We start from the raw sequence: 20,064 nt of genomic DNA, 5'->3' as shown, positions 1-20,064 counted from the left end.
AACACACCACATCACCACACCATTATGGATCACACCAACACATAAGATCACAAGGCATCACAAGGCATCACACATAACACATGGAATTATATGGAATGCATGCATGCAAAGGAAGAATAAACAAGGTGACACATGAAATCATAACACATAGAAGCTCTCATATCAATGACAAGGTGGACCCACATAGAGAAGGTTCCAAAAAGGGAAAGATACACTCTTGGGGCATTACAAAGTCCATGAGAAGGATAACGATGAAGCTCCTGTAAGGAGCAAGAGACAAAGGGTTGCAAAATCCTTTGGTGATGATTTCATCGTATACCTTGTGGACGATACTCCCAAGTCTATTGAAGAGGCATATGTGTCTCGAGATGTAGATTATTGGAAAGAAGCTTTTCATAATGAGATGGACTCAATTATTTCTAATGGAACTTGGGAGTTAACTGAATGACCTTATGGTTGTAAAATTGTGGGTTGTAAATGGGTGTTCAAAAAGAAGTTAAGGCCTGATGGTACTATTGATAAGTACAAGGCGCGACTTATGGCCAAGGGCTACACTCAAAAAGAAGGCAAAGATTACTTTGACACCTATTCACCTGTTGCTAGAATAACCACCATTCGGGTGCTACTTTCCCTGGCTGCCTCTTATGGTCTGATCATTCATCGAATGGATGTAAAGACAACTTTCCTAAATGGAGAGTTGGACGAGGAAATTTATGTGGATCAGCCTGATGGGTTTGTGGTAAAAGGAGAAGATAAAAAGGTGTGCAAGTTGCTAAAATCTTTGTATGGTCTGAAACAAGCACCTAAGTAATGGCATGAGAAGTTTGAAAGAACTTTGACTTCTGTAGGATTTGTCATTAATGAGGCTGATAGGTGTGTCTACTATCGCCATGGTGGAGGCATTAGTGTCATATTATGTTTGTATGTGGATGACATATTGATCTTTGGTACAAACATTGTTGTGATCAATGAGGTCAAGACTTTCGTATCAAAGAGTTTTGACATGAAAGATCTGGGAGAAGCCAATGTGATCCTAAACATCAAACTTATTAAGGATGAGAGTGGGATTACTCTAACGCAATCTCACTATGTTGAGAAGGTCTTGAGCCATTTCGGTTTTATGGATAGCAAGCCTTCTCCAACATCTTATGATCCCAGCGTGACACTTAGAAAGAACAAGAAAGAAACGAGAGATCAATTAAGATACTCTCAAATTGTCGGTTCACTCATGTACCTAGCTAGCGCTATAAGACCAGACATCTGTTTTGCTGTGAGCAAACTGAGTAGGTTCATGTCCAACCTGGGTAGTGATCATTTTCATGCACTAGAAAGGGTCTTGCACTATCTGAGAGGTACTATGAGTTATGGAATTCACTATTTAGGGCACCCCACTATGCTAGAAGGACATAGTGATTCATATTGGATCTCTGATGTTGATGTACTCTATGCTACAAGTGGGTATGTATTTACTCATGGAGGTGGTGTAGTGTCATGGAGGTCTTGCAAGCAAACCATATTGCCAAGGTCAACTATGGAAGCAGAACTAACTGCTTTAGACACAGCCACTGTAGAGGCAGACTTGCTGCGTGAACTCTTGATGGACTTGCCTGCAGTTGAAAAACCTGTACCAGCTATTCTTATGAAGTGTGACAACCAAACGGTTATCGCTGAAGTAAATAATTCTAAGGATAACGCAAAGTCATCAAGACACGTGAAGAAACGTTTGAAATTCGTCAGGAAGTTGAGAAACTCTGGAGTAATAACTGTTACATATATTCAAACAGAGAAAAACCTGACAGATCCTTTTACAAAGGCACTATCACAAAATGTGATAGATATTGCATCGAGGGAGATGGGTATGAAGCCCATAGGCGTTACACCATAGTAGTAACCCAACCTTTGTGATCTGGGATCCCGTGAATTAGGACCTGGGAAGAACAAGCTATTGGTTAACAGAGGAGAGTAATAAGTGACCGTCTCTAAGCGAAGATGCAAAACTCTCAGAGCTGTAAGACTTAAGTGCTGTAAGGCAGGTTGGCAACATACCTTAATGTGATTCTATTGGCTATTATAACAAAGATGTTGTACTATAGAGCAATCTTGAAAGAATACACCTATATGAGCTCCGATTGTAAAACGTCGCAATCTAGGAGATTTGGGTAATCTTTAGTAAGCTCACGAAGAGACCACGGAGTACGACGTATATGGTCCAAACCGCGGGGTAGCCTACTGGTAGCCAGGTACTGGTTAAGACTTTGAGTGAAAATGTTCACACAAAACTAGAAATTCAAGGCATAGTCCATTGTCAAGTTGTGGGTGGATGTAGCTTAAAGTTCTAGGCAGAAGTTCAACTTAACAATCTCTGTTGAAACACTGGTATATTAAACAAGTGGATGGAAAAGGAAAATCTCTAAATGGGTATTTGAGATCTGGTGGGGGATTGTTAGAATTAATGGGCTTGGTCCATCAATAAAATTATGAAATCTCAAATTGAGACCATGAACAAAATGGCAAGTGGTGGTGTGGTGGTTCTAAAGTTTAGTCCCATACCGCTAGTGGAGGAAGTGTTGGACCTCTTTATATAGTGAGTTCTCCCCACCACTCTAAGTGTGTGTTGAGAAGAGAAAGGAGAGAACGACACGCGCGCGCTTGCTCGCCTCGCCTCGCCTGGCCTAGCAGGGCGACGCGTGATGAGGACATCAACACCATTGTTACACCCACATCCCCAGTTGCTATACATACTGGACCAGTTACTAGAGCTCGTGCACGCCAATTGAATTACCAGGTACTTTCGTTTCTTGGGAATACTTCTAATGTTCATGAGCATATGATGCTACCTAAGTTATATACTTTTATTGTACTCATGAATGAAGGACCTAGCATGGACAAGAAGGATATCCGTTAGAGCGGGATCAAGCATGGAAAAGAAGGTGCACAAGAGGGAGAGAACAATGGAGCTTCCACTGGTGATTTTCGCACTTTAAAGCCACCATAAGGAGAGCATGAAGGCTTTAGACGAAATATTCAAGAGTCCACTTTATAAATTTCGTCCATAGGCTATTATAGGTGTTGCGCCACCTTATTTTTGGGCCATGCCCATGTAATTTCGAAATACCATAATATAGGCTATTTTTAGAGTCCGTATGTGTGGGGAAACCGAGTTTAGGGCTGTTTTCGGACCCCTCTTCCAAGGGTCACGAAATTGCCTCTCTATTCCCTCATATATACAGCCCTTAGGGCACCGTGTAGACTTGGGTTTTGTTTAGATTACAAGTTCGACATAGATGCAACTTTGCGTTCTTCGTTTGTGTTCTACGACCAGACAAAGGCGTCACAGAATTCCACCTTCATCAATAAAGCTTTCCTCTTATATTCGCAATATCTTGATTGCATCTTAGTTTCTTGCTTGTTCTTCATTTGCGTGCAGGAAACAGACCTTCATGGTCAGGTTAATCGTGCTCCGGCGTGGTCAATAACCTCTTGAAGTTGGTTTAGTGATTGCTAAGGCGCGATGCCCTCACACGTTCGTAGTTGGATCTTCAAAGTCGACTCTACCAAAACGATACCCACGATCTCATCGAAAGACACGGACAACTTTGCCTCTACCAAGTGGTATCAGATTTCCAGGTTGCTCGGTGAGATTTTACCAGTTTTTCGCAGTTAAATCACATCTGTTCTTCATACCTATCGTCCACGAAAAATCCGTCAAAATTTTTAGGGTTAGATCATCATATCCGAACCAATCTGAGCCTTTGCATAGTCTTTTCAGTAGTTTGCTTAGTTGAATTTGCAGTTACATCATCGTGTCCAGTTGTCGGTCTTAGTGTCTAGTCCTTTTAGAGTTTCGAGTTCTGTTCACAGGTTGTCATGCCACCGCCGCACCGTCTTTCATCGCTCCCATATATCACCTCCACGCTACCATCATCGTTGTTGCCATATACCACCTCCACGCTACCATCATCGCTGCTGCCATATACCAACACCACGCCACCATTATCCTTGCTGCCATATACCACCACCATATACCCACCACAATTCTAGTCTGCATCCTTTTCGTCTTAGGTTAATTTCGAGATCTGTTTGATTTCGGTTTCGCGTTTCCTTACCTGAGTAGGTTTCGGGAAAAAAAGAGTTTGGCACGCTTTCCAGAGCACTTTTTAGGCCAAAATTTCGAGTGGTAATTTTCCCCCTATCGTTTTGTTACACTTTTTAGAGAGTTTTGAGACACTCACCATTATAGTGATTTTTGTCGCACTTTTTGGTCGTCGCAGCCCCGAATTGCTCCAGAAATAAAATAAAGAAAATTGTCAATCTTTCTTTTGTGCATATCGTGTTTTTGGTGCTTGGGAAGCGTTTTGAGACGCTCGCCATTACAGTGATTTTCTGAAAAAAGAGCGCAGAAAAAAAGAGCGCAAAAAAAAAACGAGAGAACAAAAATCAGAGTGGCTCTTCCCTTGATTAGTACGTGCCGTCGTGACTTCGTTGGTGTTCTAGGCTCGCGTCTCTAGTACGGTCTAGCCTAGGACCAGCACGGTACTGTCATTGAGCGTCTTTTCAATTTTGCATCTCTGAACTGATTATTGCTGACCCTTCTTGCTACCATATTATAAGCCTTCCCAGCTCCACATACATCTACATCGTGTGTTTGACACCACCTGGCAATCGCTCTATCCAAGCTTTGAGAGTTTTGACTAGACCGGTTGCCGATCGCCACCTGCTGCTGGGTAAGAATTGGTAAGAAATTGGGATTTGCTTGACAGATTTGTGACACACCACCACCACCACCACTTCCTAGTAGTCTATAGGTTCATATTCTTCTATGTTCCTATTGCTGCTAACCATGCGAGGATCACACGACGAGGAGATCGACTGGGAGAACCTGAACAACCGGGAGCTCCATGATAAATTTTAGCAAATGATGTCTGACCAGGTACATGATTTCGTGTCCACCTTTGGAGAGGCCATGGAGAAGCTCGAAGGTATGGAGAAGAAATTCGACACCAAGATGAACGCCAAGTTCAATGAGGTGCTTGCCCGTTTACCACCACCAGCTGCAGCTGTTGTCCCTCTTCAACCACAACAACGTCTACGAGCGTGACGCGTGCCTGTCGGCCAAGTGCAGAATTTTGGTGTTGTTGCTCCTAGTGCTGCTGTTGGTCCTGCTGCTACTATCGAGGTTTCTGTGGCTGAGCAGAATGAGGAGTATGATGATGATTATGATGGTGATTACGATGATGAGGGAGAGGTTTCTCCAATTCAGCACCAGGAACAACAACCACCACGACAAGCCGCCGGTCGCCCACATGGATACAATCGCAACGGTAGGGATGCACCACACCCTCAGGTACGGGATCATGACCATCTCCCTGAACTTAAATTGAATATTCCTACTTTTGATGGTCGATATGTTCCTGATATATATCTTACTTGGGAGTTAGACATAGAACAACATTTTACATGCTTGCAATTTCCTGAAGATAGACGTGTTGCTGCTGCTGTTTGCTCTTTCACTAGTTTTGCTTATGTTTGGTGGTCTGAATATTGTAGAATACGTCATGCTAATATTCCAACTACTTGGCCTGCTTTGAAAACTGCTATGTGTACTCGTTGGGTTCCACCATATTATCAACGTGAATTACTTCAAAACTTGCGACGTTTAAGACAAGGAAAAAAGTCTGTAGAAGAATATTATCAGGAATTACTAACTGGCATGATTAGATGTGGTATTGTTGAGGACAATGAAGCTATGCTTGCACGTTTTATGTTTGCATTAAATAGAGATATTCAGACTATTCTAGAATATAAGGATTATAACAATATCACTCGTTTATTCCATCTTGCTTGCAAAGTTGAACATGAAGTGCAGGATCGACAGGCATTGGCGAGAACTAATATTTCTGTAGGTCGCACTTCCTCATGGACGCCACGAACCACATCTACTTCCACACGTCCTCCTGCATCATCACCTCCTCTTTCCACCGCCAATTCAACCAGAGATACTAGGAATAAGGCCCCTGCACCAACCTTCGCAAAGAGCACACCTTCCGGGCCCGCACAGAGCTCTTCTCCATCCATGGCATCCACAGGTCAAACACATGAGGTTATTTGTCATCGTTGCAAGGGTGGAGGTCATTATGCGAGAGAGTGTCCATCCAAGCGCGTGATGATTATTACCGAGGATGGTGGATATGACTCCGCTAGTGATTATGACGAGGAGACCCTAGCTCTTATTGCAAGTGAAGAACGGGGTGTTGATGATACTGAACAAGAGACACAATACATGGCTGCTGACTACACTGACATGTATGAAAGCTTAGTTGCTCAACATGTTTTAAGGGTGCAGGTAACACAGGCTGAGCAAAATCAGAGGCACAACTTGTTCCATACTAAGGGAGTGGTAAAGGAACGTTCTATTCCGTAATCATAGATGGAGGGAGTTGCAACAACTTAGCTAGCATGGAGATGGTGGAGAAGTTGTGTCTCACCACCAGACCACATCCTCATCCTTATTATATCCAGTGGTTCAACAATAGTGGCAAGGTTAAGGTAACACGTACTGTTCATGTGCATTTTAGCATTGCTACATATTCTGATTTTGTTGATTGTGATGTGGTACCCATGCAAGCATGCTCCATTTTACTTGGTAGACCATGACAATTTGATAAAAATTCTGTACACCATGGTAGAACAAATCAGTATACTCTTGTTCATAAGGATCAAAAGATTACTTTGCTTCCTATGTCTCATGAACATATTATGAAAGATGACATTGCTAGAGCTAGTAAAGCAAAACAAGAAGTACATAAGAGAGAAAATCAGATTGTAGCAAAGGAATTTGAGCAACACAATAAGCCTACTAAATCATCATCTAGTGTTGGCTCTGAAATAAAACTGAAGAGTGGTTGTTTACTTGCCACGAAATCTGATATTACTGATTTGGATATTATTACCTCTGTTTGCTATGCTTTTGTATGGAAAGAGGTATTATTTTCATTCGAGGACATGCGACCCTATTTGCCTCCTGCTGTCATTAACATTTTGCAGGAGTTCGCTGACGTCTTTCCACAAGACGTGCCACCGGGATTACCACCTATTAGAGGAATTGTGTTGGAAATATGCCCTAGAGGCAATAATAAATTAGTTATTATTATATTTCTTAGTTCATGATAATCGTTTATTATCCATGCTATAATTGTATTGATTGGAAACACAATACTTGTGTGGATACATAGACAAAACACTGTCCCTAGTAAGCCTCTAGTTGACTAGCTCGTTGATCAAAGATGGTCAAGGTTTCCTGGCCATAGGCAAGTGTTGTCACTTGATAACGGGATCACATCATTAGGAGAATCATGTGATGGACTAGACCCAAACTAATAGACGTAGCATGTTGATCGTGTCATTTTGTTGCTACTGTTTTCTGCGTGTCAAGTATTTGTTCCTATGACCATGAGATCATATAACTCACGGACACCGGAGGAATGCTTTGTGTGTATCAAACGTCGCAACGTAACTGGGTGACTATAAAGATGCTCTATAGGTATCTCCGAAGGTGTTCGTTGAGTTAGTATAGATCGAGACTCGGATTTTTCACTCCGTGTGACGGAGAGGTATCTCGGGGCCCACTCGGTAATACAACATCACACACAAGCCTTGCAACCAATGTAACTTAATGTAAGTTGCGGGATCTTGTATTACGGAACGAGTAAAGAGACTTGCCGGTAAACGAGATTGAAATAGGTATGCGGATACTAACGATCGAATCTCGGGCAAGTAACATACCGAAGGACAAAGGGAATGACATACAGGATTATATGAATCCTTGGCACTGAGGTTCAAACGATAAGATCTTCGTAGAATATGTAGGATCCAATATGGGCATCCAGGTCCCGCTATTGGATATTGACCGAGGAGTCTCTCGGGTCATGTCTACATAGTTCTCGAACCCGCATGGTCTGCACACTTAAGGTTCGACGTTGTTTTATGCGTATTTGAGTTATATGGTTGGTTACCGAATGTTGTTCGGAGTCCCGGATGAGATCACGGACGTCACGAGGGTTTCCGGAATGGTCCGGAAACGAAGATTGATATATAGGATGACCTCATTTGGTTACCGGAAGGTTTTCGTGCATTACCGGAAAAGTTTCGGGCTCATCGGTAGTGTACCGGGAGTGCCGGGAGGGGTGCCGGGGACCATCGGGAGGGGTGTCACGCCCCAAGGGGTCTCATGGGCTATGGGAAGAGATAAACCAGCCCCTAGTGGGCTGGAATAAGTTCCCACTAAGGCCCATAAGGTTTGAGAAGGAAAAAACACAAGGTGGAAAGAGTTTCCAAGTGGGAAGGTGGAATCCTACTCCAAGTGGGATTGGCGTAGGACTCCTCCACCTCCAATTTCGGCCAAACCTTTAGGTTTTGAGGCTGCCTCCTCCCCTCCCTCCCACCTATATATACGGAGGTTTTAGGGCTGATTTGAGACGACTTTTCCACGGCAGCCCGACCACATACCTCCATGGTTTTTCCTCTAGATCGCGTTTCTGCGGAGCTCGGGCGGAGCCCTGCTGAGACAAGGTCATCACCAACCTACGGAGCGCCGTCATGCTGTCGGAGAACTCTTCTACCTCTCCGTCTCTCTTTCTGGATCAAGAAGGCCGAGATCATCGTCGAGCTGTACGTGTGCTGAACGCGGAGGTGCCGTCCGTTCGGTACTAGATCGTGGGACTGATCGCGGGATTGTTCGCGGGGCGGATCGAGGGACGTGAGGACGTTCTACTACATCAACCGCGTTCACTAACGCTTCTGCTGTACGATCTACAAGGGTACGTAGATCACTCATCCCCTCTCGTAGATGGACATCACCATGATAGGTCTTCGTGCGCGTAGGAAATTTTTTGTTTCCCATGCGACGTTCCCCAACAGTGGCATCATGAGCTAGGTTCATGCGTAGATGTCTTCTCGAGTAGAACACAAAAGTTTTTGTGGGCGGTGATGTGCGTTTTGCTGCCCTCCTTAGTCTTTTCTTGATTCCGCGGTATTGTTGGATTGAAGCGGCTTGGACCGACATTACTCGTACGCTTACGAGAGACTGGTTTCATCGCTACGAGTAACCCCGTTGCTCAAAGATGACTGGCAAGTGTCGGTTTCTCCAACTTTAGTTGAATCGGATTTGACCGAAGAGGTCCTTGGATGAGGTTAAATAGCAACTCATATATCTCCGTTGTGGTGTTTGCGTAAGTAAGATGCGATCCTACTAGATACCCATGGTCACCATGTAAAACATGCAACAACAAAATTAGAGGACGTCTAACTTGTTTTTGCAGGGTATGCTTGTGATGTGATATGGCCAACGATGTGATGTGATATATTGGATGTATGAGATGATCATGTTGTAATAGATAATATCGACTTGCACGTCGATGGTACGGCAACCGGCAGGAGCCATAGGGTTGTCTTTATAACTAACGTTTGTCCTTGCAGATGCGTTTACTATTTTGCTAGGACGTAGCTTTAGTAGTAATAGCATGAGTAGCACGACAACCCCGATGGCGACACGTTGATGGAGATCATGGTGTGACGCCGGTGACAAGAAGATCGTGCCGGTGCTTTGGTGATGGAGATCAAGAAGCACGTGATGATGGCCATATCATGTCACTTATAAATTGCATGTGATGTTAATCCTTTTATGCACCTTATTTTGCTTAGAACGACGGTAGCATTATGAGGTGATCTCTCACTAAAATTTCAAGACGAAATTGTGTTCTCCCCGACTGTGCACCGTTGCTACAGTTCGTCGTTTCGAGACACCACGTGATGATCGGGTGTGATAGACTCAACGTTCACATACAACGGGTGCAAAACAGTTGCGCACGCGGAACACTCGGGTTAAGCTTGATGAGCCTAGCATGTGCAGACATGGCCTCGGAACACATGAGACCGAAAGGTCGAGCATGAATCGTATAGTTGATATGATTAGCATAGAGATGCTTACCACTGAAACTATTCTCGACTCACGTGATGATCGGACTTGAGATAGTGGATTTGGATCGTGTACCACTCAGATGACTAGAGAGATGTACTTTTTGAGTGGGAGTTCTTAAGTAATATGATTAATTGAACTAATTTTCATGAACATAGTCTAATGGTCTTTGCGAATTACGATGTAGCTTGCGCTATAGCTCTACTGTTTTATATGTTCCTAGAGAAAATTTAGTTGAAAGTTGATAGTAGCAAACTTTGCAGACTGAGTCTGTAAAACCGAGGATTGTCCTCGTTGCTGCACAGAAGGCTTATGTCCTTAATGCACCACTCGGTGTGCTACACCTCGAGCGTCGTCTGTGGATGCTGTGAACATCCGACATACACGTTTCTGATGACTACACGATAGTTCAGTACAAAAATACTTAATGGCTTAGAAGCAAGGCGCCTAAAACGTTGTAAAACGTCACGGAACATAAGTGATGTTCTAAAGAGATGAAATTGTGATTTCATTCTTGTGCCCTTGTTAAGAGGTACGAGACCTCCGACAAGATTCTTTGTCCACAAAGCACAGGAGAAAAGGCTCAATCGTTGAGCATGTGCTCAGATTGTCTGAGTACGACAATCGCTTGAATCAAGTGGGAGTTAATCTTCCAGATGAGATAGTGATAGTTCTCCAAAGTCACTGCCACCAAGCTGTGAGAGCTTCGTGATGAACTATAACATATCAAGGATACATACAATGATCCTTGAGCGATTCGCGATGTTTGACACTGCGAAAGTAGAAATCAAGAAGGAGCATCAATAGTTGATGGTTTGTAAAACCACTAAGTTTCAAGAAAGGCAAGGGCTAGAAGGGATACTTCGTGAAACGGCAAAACAGTTGCTGCACTAATGAAGAGACCCAAGATTAAACCCAAACCCGAGACTAAGTGCTTCTGTAATGAGGGGAACAATCACTGAGGCGGAGCAACTCAAGATACTTGGTAGATAAGAAGGCTGGCAAAAGTCGAAAGAAGTGTATTTGATATACATGATGTTGATGTGTACTTTACTAGTACTCCTAGTAGCACGAGGGTATTGGATACCGGTTCGGTTGCTAAGTGATTAGTGACGCGAAATGAAAGCTACGGCATAAACGGAGACTAGCTAAAGGCGAGGTGACGATACGTGTTGGAAGTGTTTCCAAGATTGATATGATCAAACGTCGCACGCTCCCTCTACCATCGGGATTGGTGTTAAACCTAAATAATTGTTATTTCGTGCTTGCGTTAAGCATGAACATGATTGGATCATGTTTATTGCAACACGATTATTCATTTAAAGAGAATAATGGTTACTCTATTTTCTTGAATAATCACCTTCAATGGTTTATTGAATCTCGATCGTAGTGTTACACATGTTCATGATATTGGTGCCAAAAGATACGAGTTGATGATGATAGTACCACTTACTTGTGGCACTGCCGCTTGAGTCATGTTAGTATAAATTGCATGAAGAGGCTCCATGCTGATGGATCTTTGTACTCACCTGATTTTGAATCACTAGTGACATGCGAATCATACCACATGAGCAAGGCCTTGTTTTCATTGAGATGAAATAAGATAGTAACTTGTTGGAAGTGATACATTTTGATGTATGCAGTCCAATGGGTGCTGAGGCACGAAGTGGATATCATTATGTTCTTACTTCACTCATGATTTGAGTAGATACAAGAGTATTTACTTAATGAATCACAAGTCTAAAATGTTGAAAAGTTCAATTCCGTTTCAGAGTGAAGTTCGTCGTAACAAGAGGATAAACTGTCTACGATATGATCATGGAAATGAATATCTCAGTTACGAGTTTTGGTACACAGTTAAGACAATGTGGAAATTGTTTCGCAGTTCATGCCACCTGGAACATCATAGTGTGATGATGTGTCTGAACATCATAGCCACGCTCTATTTGGTATGGTGCATACTATGATGTCTCTTATCGAATTACCACTATCGTTTATGGGTTATGCATTAGAGACAACCGCACTCACTTTAAATAGGGCACCGCGTATTTCCGTTGAGATGACACAGTATAGACTGAGGTTTAGAGAAATCTAAACTGTCGTTTCTTGAAAGTTTGGGGTTTTGACACTTATGTGAAAAAGTTTCAGTCTGATAAGCTCGAACCCAAAGCGGATAAATGCATCTTCATAGGATATCCAAAGCAGTTGGGTACATCTCCTATCTCAGATCCGAAAGCAAAGTGTTTGTTTCTAGAAACGGATCCTTTCTCGAGGAAAGGTTTCTCTCGAAAGAATTGAGTGGGAGGGTAGTAGAACTTAATGAGGTTATTGAACCATCACTTCAACCAGTGTGTAGCAGGGCGCAGGAAGTTGTTCATGTGGCGCCTACACCAGTTGAAGTGGAAGCTGATGATGATGATCATTGAGCTTCGAATCAAGTTACTACAAACCTCGTAGGTCGACAAGGTCGCGTACTGCTGCAGAGTAGTACGGTTACCCTGTCGTGGAGGTCATGTTGTTGAGCAACAGTGAACCTACGAGTTATGGAGAAAGCGATGGTGGGCCCAGATTCCGACAAATGGCTGGAAGCCATGAAATCCGAGAGAGGATCCATGTGTGAAAACAAAGTGTAGACTTTGGTAGAACTACTTGATGGTCATAGGACTATTGAGTAAAAATGGATCTTTAAAAGAAGACAGACGATGATGGTGATAAGTCACTATTAAGAAAAGCTCGACTTGTCGCAAAGATGTTTTCAATAAGATCAAACAGTTGACTATGATGAGACTTTCTCACTCGTAGCAATGCTAAAAGTCTGTTAGAATTATGTTAGTTGTTGATGCATTATTTATGAAATATTGCACGTAGGATGTCAAAACATTGTTTTCTCGACGGTTTCCTTGAGCAAACATTGTATGTGATACAACCAGAAGGTTTTGTCGATCCTAAAGATACTAGCAAGTATGCAAGCTCCAGTGATCCTTCAATGGACTGGTGCAAGCATCTGGAGTTGGAATATACACTTTGATGAGATGATCAAAGATTTTGGGTTTGTACAAGGTTTATGAGAAACTTGTATTTCCAAAGAAGTGAGTGGGAGCACTATAGAATTTCTGATAGGTATATGTGGTTGACATATTGTGGATCAGAAGTAATGTAGAATTTCTGTAAAGCATACAAGGTTGTTTGAAAGAAGTTTTCAAAGGAGTACCTGGATTACGCTACTTGAACGTTAAGCATCAAAGATCTATGGAGATAGATCGAAAGCGCTTAATAGAAGTTTCAACAAGATGCATGCCTTGACAAGTTTTTGAAAGAGTTCAAAATAGACCAGCAAAGAAGGAGTTCTTGGTTGCGTTGTGAGGTGTGAATTTGAGTAAGACTCAAAACCCGACCACGACAGAATAAAGAGAATAGACGAAGGTCGTCTTCTATGCCTTAGCCATAGAATCTAAAGTATGCCATGCTGTGTACCGCACCTGAAGTGTGCCTTGACTCAAAGTATGTTGAGAGGTATAGAGAGTGATCCATGATTGAATCACTAGCAGCGGTCGAAATTTATCCTTAGTAACTAATGGACTAAGGAATTTTTCTCGATTATGGAGGTGGTTAAAGAGTTTGTCGTAAAGGGTTACGTCAATGCAAGCTTTGAAACTAATCCGGATAACTATGAGTAGTGAAACGGATTCGTATAGTAGAGGAGATATTTGGAGCATTTCCGAATAGCACGTAGTAGCAGCATCTATAAGATGACATAAAGATTTGTAAAGAACGCACAAATCTGAAAGTTTCAGAACCGTTGACTAAAACCTCTCTCACGAGCAAGACGTGATCAGACCCCATAACTATATGGGTGTTGGATTTGTTGGAATCACATGGTGATGTGGACTAGATTATTGACTCTAGTGCAAGTGGGAGACTGTTGGAAATATGCCCTAGAGGCAATAATAAATTAGTTATTATTATATTTCTTAGTTCATGATAATCGTTTATTATCCATGCTATAATTGTATTGATTGGAAACACAATACTTGTGTGGATACATAGACAAAACACTGTCCCTAGTAAGCCTCTAGTTGACTAGCTCGTTGATCAAAGATGGTCAAGGTTTCCTGGCCATAGGCAAGTGTTGTCACTTGATAACGGGATCACATCATTAGGAGAATCATGTGATGGACTAGACCCAAACTAATAGACGTAGCATGTTGATCGTGTCATTTTGTTGCTACTGTTTTCTGCGTGTCAAGTATTTGTTCCTATGACCATGAGATCATATAACTCACGGACACCGGAGGAATGCTTTGTGTGTATCAAACGTCGCAACGTAACTGGGTGACTATAAAGATGCTCTATAGGTATCTCCGAAGGTGTTCGTTGAGTTAGTATAGATCGAGACTGGGATTTGTCACTCCGTGTGACGGAGAGGTATCTCGGGGCCCACTCGGTAATACAACATCACACACAAGCCTTGCAAGCAATGTAACTTAATGTAAGTTGCGGGATCTTGTATTACGGAACGAGTAAAGAGACTTGCCGGTAAACGAGATTGAAATAGGTATGCGGATACTAACGATCGAATCTCGGGAAATAACATACCGAAGGACAAAGGGAATGACATACGGGATTATATGAATCCTTGGCACTGAGGTTCAAATGATAAGATCTTCGTAGAATATGTAGGATCCAATATGGGCATCCAGGTCCCGCTATTGGACATTGACCGAGGAGTCTCTCGGGTCATGTCTACATAGTTCTCGAACCCGCAGGGTCTGCACACTTAAGGTTCGACGTTGTTTTATGTGTATTTGAGTTATATGGTTGGTTACCGAATGTTGTTCGGAGTCCCGGATGAGATCACGGACGTCACGAGGGTTTCCGGAATGGTCCGGAAACGAAGATTGATATATCTGATGACCTCATTTGGTTACCGGAAGGTTATCGTGCATTACCGGAAAAGTTTCGGGCTCATCGGTAGTGTACCGGGAGTGCCGGGAGAGGTGCCGGGGACCATCGGGAGGGGTGTCACGCCCCAAGGGGTCTCATGGGCTATGGGAAGAGATAAACCAGCCCCTAGTGGGCTGGAATAAGTTCCCACTAAGGCCCATAAGGTTTGAGAAGGAAAAAACACAAGGTGGAAAGAGTTTCCAAGTGGGAAGGTGGAATCCTACTCCAAGTGGGATTGGAGTAGGACTCCTCCACCTCCAATTTCGGCCAAACCTTTAGGTTTTGAGGCTGCCTCCTCCCCTCCCTCCCACCTATATATACGGAGGTTTTAGGGCTGATTTGAGACGACTTTTCCACGGCAGCCCGACCACATACCTTCATGGTTTTTCCTCTAGATCGCGTTTCTGCGGAGCTCGGGCGGAGCCCTGCTGAGACAAGGTCATCACCAACCTACGGAGCGCCATCACGCTGTCGGAGAACTCTTCTACCTCTCCGTCTCTCTTGCTGGATCAAGAAGGCCGAGATCATCGTCGAGCTGTACGTGTGCTGAACGCGGAGGTGCCGTCCGTTCGGTACTAGATCGTGGGGCTGATCGCGGGATTGTTCGCGGGGCGGATTGAGGGACGTGAGGACGTTCCACTACATCAACCGCGTTCACTAACGCTTCTGCTGTACGATCTACAAGGGTACGTAGATCACTCATCCCCTCTCGTAGATGGACATCACCAGGATAGGTCTTCGTGCGCGTAGGAATTTTTTTGTTTCCCATGCGACGTTCCCCAACAAATTGAGCATCAGATTGACTTAATTACTGGTGCATCGCTACCCAACCATGCACCATACCGTACCAATCCAGAGGATAGGAAGGAGATTATGCGTCAAGTACAAGAGCTGCTCGATACGTGAGTCTCTTAGTCCTTGTGTTGTTCCTATTATTCTAGTGCTAAAAAAGGATGGTACATCGCGTATGTGTGTTGATTGTAGAGGCATTAATAATATTACTATTCGTTATCGTCATCCTATTCCTAGGCTAGATGATATGCTTGATGAATTAAATGGCTCTATAATTTTCTCCAAAGTTGATTTGCGTACTGGATACCATCAAATTCGCATGAAATTGGGAGATGAATGGAAAACGGCATTTAAATCTAAGTTTGGCTTATATGAGTGGTTAGTTATGCCTTTTGGATTGACTAATGCACCTAGCACTTGCATGAGATTAATGAATGAGGTTTTACGTGCTTTCATTGGATGATTTGTGGTAGTCTACTTTGATGATATACTGATTTATAGTAGAACTTTGGAGGAACACTTGGATTATTTGCGTGCTGTTTTTACTGCTCTACGTGATGCACGTTTGTTTGGTAACCTTGGGAAGTGCACCTTTTGCACAGACCGAGTATCTTTTCTTGGCTATGTTGTTACTCCACAGGGAATTGAAGTTGATAAAGCCAAGATTCAAGCTATTGAGAGCTGGCCGCAACCCAAAACGGTCACACAAGTGAGGAGTTTCCTTGGACTCGCGGGTTTTATAGGCATTTTGTGAGAGATTTCAGCACCATTGCTGCACCTCTCAATGAGCTTACAAAGAAGGATGTGCCTTATTCTTGGGGTACCGCACAGGAAGAAGCCTTCACGGTTTTGAAAGATAAGTTAACACATGCTCCTTTACTCCAACTTCCTGATTTTAATAAGACTTTCGAGCTTGAATGTGATGCTAGTGGAATTCGATTAGGAGGTGTGTTATTACAATATGGTAAACCTGTTGCATACTTTTCTGAAAAATTAAGTGGGCCTAGTCTGAAATATTCTACTTATGATAAGGAATTATATGCTCTCGTTCGAACTTTGGAAACATGGCAACATTATTTATGGCCCAAAGAATTTGTCATACATTCTGATCATGAATCTTTGAAACATATTAAAAGTCAAGCAAAACTAAACCGTAGACATGCTAAATGGGTTGAATTCATTGAGACTTTCCCGTACGTCATTAAACACAAGAAGGGTAAAGAAAATGTTATTGTTGATGCTTTTCCTCGTTGTTATACTATGCTTTCAAAACTTGACTTGAAAATATTTGGTTTGGAGACCATCAAAGATCAATATGTGCATGATGCTGATTTCAAAGATGTGTTGGAGAATTGTAAAGAAGGGCGAACATGGAATAAGTTCATCATTAATAATGGATTTGTGTTTCGTGCTAACAAGCTATGCATTCCAGCTAGCTCCGTTCGTCTTTTGTTGTTATAGGAGGCGCATGGAGGAGGATTGATGGGACACTTTGGCGTAAAAAAGACGGAGGATGTACTTGCTACACATTTCTTTTGGCCAAGGATGCGACGAGATGTTGAGCGTTTTGTTGCTCGCTGCACGACATGTCAAAAAGCTAAGTTACGACTCAATCCTCCTGGTTTATATATGCCTTTGCCTGTACCTAGTGTTCGTTGGGAGGATATATCTATGGACTTTGTTTTGGGTTTACCTCGAACAAAGAAGGGGAGGGATAGCATATCTGTTGTCGTGGACAAATTCTCAAAAATGGCACACTTTATACCATGTCATAAAAGTGATGATGCCGCTAATGTGGCTGATTTGTTATTTCGTGAAATTATTTACTTGCATGGTGTGCCAAATACGATTGTTTCAGATCGTGATGCTAAATTTTTTGCCACTTTTGGAGATGTTTACGGGATAAGTTGGGGACAAAATTGCTTTTTAGTACTACATGTCACCCCAAACTGATGGACAAACTGAAGTAGTCAATAGATCTTTGTCTACTATGCTTAGGGCTGTTTTGAAGAACAATCTAAAACTGTGGGAAGAATGCTTGCCTCATATTGAATTTTCTTATAATCGTTCGCTGCATTCTACTACAAAGATGTTTCCTTTTGAAGTGTATGGTTTCCTACCTCGTGCACCTATTGATTTGTTACTCTTCCATCTTCGGAGAAGGTTAATTTTGATGCTAAAGAACGTGCTGATTTGATATTAAAGATGCATGAGTTAACTAAGGAAAACATTGAGCGCATGAATGCTAAATATAAACTTGCTGGAGATAAGCGTAGAAAACATGTTGTCTTTGCACCTGGAGATCTTGTTTGGTTGCATTTGTGTAAGGATAGGTTTCCTGATTTGCGCAAGTCAAAGCTAATACTGCGTGCTGATGGTCCTTTCAAAATGTTAGAGAAAATAAATGATAATGCATATAGACTTGAGCTGCCTGCAGATTTTGGGGTTAGTCCCACTTTTAACATTGCAGATTTGAAGCCATATTTGGGTGAGGAAGATGAGCTTCCATCGAGGACGACTTCAGTTCAAGAAGGGGAGGATGATGAGGACATCAACACCATTGTCACACACAGCCCCAATTGCTATATATACTGGACCAGTTACTAGAGCTCGTGCACGCCAATTGAATTACCAAGTACTTTCCTTTCTTGGGAATACTTGTAATGTTCATGAACATATGATGTCGCCTAAGTTAGATACTTTTGTTGTACTCATGAATGAAGGACCTACATTGAACAAGAAGGATATCCGTTGGAGCGGGATCAAGCATGGAAAAGAAGATGCACGCGCGGGAGAGAACAATGAAGCTTCCATTGGTGATTTTCGCACTTTAAAGCCACCATGAGGGGAGCAAGAAGGCTTTCGACGAAATATTCGAGACGCCACGTTATAAGTTTCGTCCATAGGCTATTATAGGTGTCGCGCCACCTTATTTTTGGGCCAAGCCCATGTTATTTCGAAATACCATAATATAGGCTATTTTTAGAGTCCTTATGTGTGGGGAAACCGAGTTTAGGGCTGTTTTCGGACCCCTCCTCCAAGGGTCACAACATTGCCTCTCTATTCCCTCATATATACAGCCCTTAGGGCACCGTTTAGACTTGGGTTTTCTCTAGATTACAAGTTCGACATAGCTGCAACTTTGTGTTCTTCGTTTGTGTTCTACGACCAGACAAAGGCGTCACAGAACTCCACCTTCATCAATAAAGCTTTCCTCTTATATTCGCAATATCTTGATTGCATCTTAGTTTCTTGCTTGTTCTTCATTTGCGTGCAGGAAACAGACCTTCGTGGTCAGGTTGATCGTGCTCCGGCGTGGTCAATAACCTCTCGAAGTTGGTTTAGTGATTGCTAAGGCGCGATGCCCTCACACGTTCGTGATCCGGCGTGGTCAATAACCTCTCGAAGTTGGTTTAGACTTGGGTTTTTTTAGATTACAAGTTTGCCATAGCTGCAACTTCGTGTTCTTCGATTGTGTTCTATGACCAGACAAAGGCGTCATAGAACCCCACCTTCACCAATAAAGCTTTCCTCTTATATTCGCAATATCTTGATTGTATCTTAGTTTCTTGCTTGTTCTTCGTTTGCGTGCAGGAACCAGACCTTGATGGTCAGGTTGATCGTGCTCCGGCGTGGTCAATAACCTCTCGGAGTTGGTTTAGCGATTGCTAAGGTGCGACATGTAACGACTAAGATGCGGTCCTTTCCGGTCTGGGGATCGAGGCCCCGAATTGGAAAGGAGCGCATCTAAGCGTCTCGCAAACAAGGTATCATAGCACATACATAATAATAACAGATTGACAATCAGGGGTCCAATTTCCATCTCATAAATATATCAGAGTACATCACGCATACAATCAAAGTAGTTCCGCTACGGACTACAAAACAAGGAAAATGGCTATACTACCCTGCCTGCTGGCCCACGATCACGACCACGCCTCAATCTTCTGGATAGTTCACGTACATGCGGTCGTTCTCCTCATCGTACTGCCACGCCAGCTGCGTGCCCTCGGGATCACCTGTCTCTGGGGTACCTGAACCTGTTGGTGTTGTGAAGGAATCTGTGAGCCACGTGGACTCAGCAATCTATGACCTCGGTGGCAGAACTAGTCAAGTTATTAGGTTGGATAGGGTAGAGTGTTTAAGGTTGCAGCATCCTAAGCTTGATATGGTGGCTAACTTAGGTAGAACATTTATGAAGGTGGTCTATACTAGCGGTCGAGAATACTTGATCACTAAGTGATCCTGAACACCTACCTACGTCATTCATAACCCCACCGTGTTCCCGATCAAAGAGAGATCTTCGAGGGGACAGTCACGGTTACGCACATAGTTGGCAATTTTATTAGCTTATG

Source organism: Hordeum vulgare, chromosome 7H (genome assembly GCF_904849725.1).
Source record: "Hordeum vulgare subsp. vulgare chromosome 7H, MorexV3_pseudomolecules_assembly, whole genome shotgun sequence".
Taxonomy (NCBI): Eukaryota; Viridiplantae; Streptophyta; class Magnoliopsida; order Poales; family Poaceae; genus Hordeum; species Hordeum vulgare.
This window is presented reverse-complemented; position numbering follows the sequence as displayed.